The following is a 3,939-nucleotide window of genomic DNA, read 5'->3' as shown; positions in this document are numbered from 1 at the left end:
CAATTTTAGTTTAAATATTTTTGTTGTTTGATTAATTGGTGTTTTGTCACCGATTTATCAAAATAATGGCTTGGTTAGACTTTATCTTCGTTGTCAAAAATATTGTAAAATTCTCTAAAAAATTTAGATTTTATCACCAAAATATATGAATATTTTTGGTTGCTAAAAATATAACAATTCATTTATAATTTATGTTTTGTTAAAAAATTATAATTTTTTTTGCGTGATATTCTTATAATATTATAAACTTTTCTACAAAACATGTATTAATTAAAAAGAAAGACCAAAAGTGGAGATGAAATTATTTTATGGGAATAGATAGATTAAAACAAAAAGGTTGTATATTTATAGGGATAAAAAACATATTTAGCCTAATAAACTTTTACTAATATTTTTGGTTGCTAAAAATATAAAAATTCATTTATAATTTATGGGGTCCCCCTAATATGGACCCTGTAAAAAATGGTTCACCCATGAACCCTTGAATTTTACCTGTCATAACCGGTTGTTTCCATTTTCTTTAAAAAACTAAAAATAAGCAAAAAAGAAAGATGTGTTCCACTTTCTTCACCTACCTCTACGTTATACTTCAAGGGCTACCAAAAGGAGCGAGGCTTCGGAAGTTTCTATTAGATCCATACCAAATTCAGTGAGCTGTGCATTGTGCAACTTGAAAATAATTTCCTATTTTCCCAGTTTTGAGATCCTTGAATGTTGAAAAATGCAATTTCCTAATTGTTCAAAGGTCTATTATTGTTGGAATTGATTTTTTTTTTTCCAGTCATGAGAAAATCAATTTGGATGCTGAAGCTAAGAAAACTGAAAATTACATGTCGAATAATGTAAGAAAATTGTGAGGCCCAAGGGAAAATTTATGAAGGTTGTTGTTAAGGCACAGAGAAAACGGTGACGAGATCTTTTGTGATCAATGGAAGATGGAGATATGACTTTGGTTGGATTTAACCAACATAGGCAAAAAAAAAATATTTAAATTGACATAGTTGATGTTGCAGACTTTGAGGGATGGTGATATACTAATGCAAACAGAGATGGGTGTAGAGTAGCACATGTCATTGATGGTCGGTGGTGCTTTGGAGCTCATTGTTGGGTATTCCAGAAAACTGCGATTTTTATTTTATTTTTAATAACAGGTTATGACCGGTAAAAACCAAAGGTCCATGGATGGACCACTTTTAGGAGGGTCCATATTAGGGGCTACCTAATTTATGTTTTGTTAAAAAATTATAATTTTTTTTTGCGTGATATTCTTATAATATTATAAACTTTTCTACAAAACTTTTAAAAAAATATGTATTAATTAAAAAGAAAGACCAAAAGTGGAGATGAAATTATTTTATGGGAATAGATAGATTAAAACAAAAAGGTTGTATATTTATAGGGATAAAAAACATATTTAGCCTAATAAACTTTTACTAATACTTGCAATTAGGAATCAACTAATAAAATAAGAAATCAAGAAGAAAAATAATAAATTTATGGGTCTTAGTCTAAGGTATGGAGGGTCTTACGATCCAAAGTCTACTTCTAAAAAATTTACTTTTACCTCTCTAATGACATACACCCTCTGGTCACAAATATAAGCAAAAATCCACTTTTTAGGTTCATTCAATGAATGATGTATGTGGACTATTAAATAAACCACATACATCATTTATTGAATGAACCTAAAAAGTAAATTTTTGCTTACACTACTAAAAAAAAGTCATTTTCAGACGGAATTTCAGACGGTTTTGGGACGGAATTTACGGAAATTTCCCACGGATTTCGGACGAAAATCCGTTTTCGGACGGAATTCGGACGGATAGGGCGCTGTCCGAAACAACCGCGTCGCAAATCATATTTTCGTCCCAAATTCCGTCCGAAATATATTTCAGACGGATTTCGGACGGTTTTCACACAAACACGTTGAACTAAACTTCAAACGGATTTGGGACGGAATTTAATTTAATTTCCTACGAATTCCGGACGGATTTAATTTAAATTTTCTAACGAATTTCGGACGGATTTAATTTGCTTTAAAAAATTTCCATGCATTTCGGACGTGGTTATAATTTTTTTTTATTTTACAGAATTGCCACAATTTAATTCAATAATACATACTAAATCAAATAAAAATAAATAGTAACTCAAGAGTAAACAAATGCTCATTGCCTGAAATAAAATTATATAAACTAGATTCATATAAGTGTTCAATGTTCTAACACAATAACATGACTAAATTGTACATTAATCAGTGCTCAACAATAAAAGTAACACAATCAATTGCACTAGCAGGGATAGGGGAGACAACAACTGCCCTCAAAAAGTAAATAGCCAAACAAATAAGGTAAACAGGTTTGGAAACATAACTCCAACCAAAAGGAACTCCCATAACAAAGCCAAATACAGACAGCTGCAGTCAATAGTATACTTCGAAGCCTTTGTTCCTATAGAACCTAAACCATATAATTTTCCCTTTTTACCTTTGGGAGCTACTTCCTTCCAAATAGTCAAGTCATCTAGCATATTATGATGGCTTTCAGAAAACAATCCTTCTTCCTCTTGATTTTGAGACATAGATATTTCCAAAAGCTCTGCTTTTCTCTTCTTAAAATTTTCCTACAATTTTGAATTTTGTTAGTCACTTAAATAACAACCAATTATAAAGCTGCAAAAAATCATAGATAAATTAAAACTTATCCTTTCTTAGCTCTATTATCATAACTTAAATTATAGGTAAATTAAAATTATAGATAAATTATAGATAAATTAAATCTGTAATGTTAAATAACTACTTACATAGGCTTGCTCAGCTCTATTATCAACCCATGTCTTATCCTTTCTAATATGGCAATAAGCAAAAATGGAGAAACATGAAACATAAATGGTCACTTTATGAGCAAAAGTTCTATAGTTTTTATGTAACAGAAAAAATTATCAACAATCATACCAATGAAGGTTTTAAAGTTTCAAAATTATTCAATCATACCGATGAAGGTTTTTTAGTGGCAGAAGAGGATTGGACAAGGGATTGGGAGAGTTTATGCAGATTGAGATCCTTAATCTTTCTATTAATATCTGCAATTCTTTTTTGTCGCTCCTCCTCATATGGTATCATCTTTTTCACAAGGTTGAGGCTCCAAACACACTCACACTGCAAGCATTGATGATAAAAAAAAGTCAAAACGATGCAAATAGCTAAGCATAACAGGATAAGAAAAAACTACAAAATTATAGACACTATCATGCAACAATAATGCTAATATCAAACTAATTTCTATTCATGAACTGACTTGTGAAGCACATGTTCTGGTCAAATAAAAATCCAAAGGAATACAACAATTAATCTTTTGAAGCATCCACCACTAAACATTTCACCTCTATCTGATATTGACTTAAGCTTGTTTGAGGCCAATGGTTTCATAGCAACAGTTAATTGTGAATCAAACACTGCACCAAAATGCAGAATCCAACCAATGATATAGAAAAACAAAATTGAGACGAGTTCATAGCTATAAAGGTATTTTAAATAACACGTAACAACACTATCGAAAATATCAACACCTCAATGCAACATCCTCCACTGCTGCAGTTTGGGAATTGAATAGGAGGAATGTCACCTACGATTATGTGGGAAATGTATAGAAAAAAGGTCAGGGGGTGGGGTATATATCCCTAGAAGCCAATATTTATCTGAGAAGTGCTTCCACCTTGTTACATGTCTAAAAAAGCCAACCACCTTATTTCAGTCTTCAAGACTTTGCCATTTACAAATGACAAGTGTTGCACAAGATTAACTTACAATAATAAGGGGAAAAATGCTCTTCTAGTCTTCAAGTCTACTGCATTTCCCCTTTGGTTTTATAGATGACATAGTGATTTTTAACATTTGTGTATCAAAAATTAAATTTGTAATTTTTAAATATTCATTTTGACCAC

The 3,939-nt window shown here is 31.0% G+C and overlaps 1 long non-coding RNA gene across 1 annotated transcript; it reads right to left on the bottom strand.

The window, feature by feature from the left end:
* Window positions 1-2,168: 2,168 nt before the first annotated feature.
* Window positions 2,169-2,859, bottom strand: LOC146934402 (uncharacterized). Its single transcript, XR_015008461.1, has 2 exons — window positions 2,800-2,859; window positions 2,169-2,619 (listed from the first exon to the last, which is right to left on the bottom strand). It is a non-coding gene; the product is annotated as an uncharacterized LOC146934402 (long non-coding RNA).
* Between the last annotated feature and the right edge of the window lie 1,080 nt (window positions 2,860-3,939).

Source organism: Medicago sativa, chromosome 4 (genome assembly GCF_051527215.1).
Source record: "Medicago sativa cultivar Bolivia chromosome 4, Bolivia_mono, whole genome shotgun sequence".
Classification (NCBI taxonomy): Eukaryota; Viridiplantae; Streptophyta; class Magnoliopsida; order Fabales; family Fabaceae; genus Medicago; species Medicago sativa.
The sequence above is the reverse complement of the archived record's forward strand: the minus strand, read 5'-3'. Positions and strand labels throughout refer to the sequence as shown.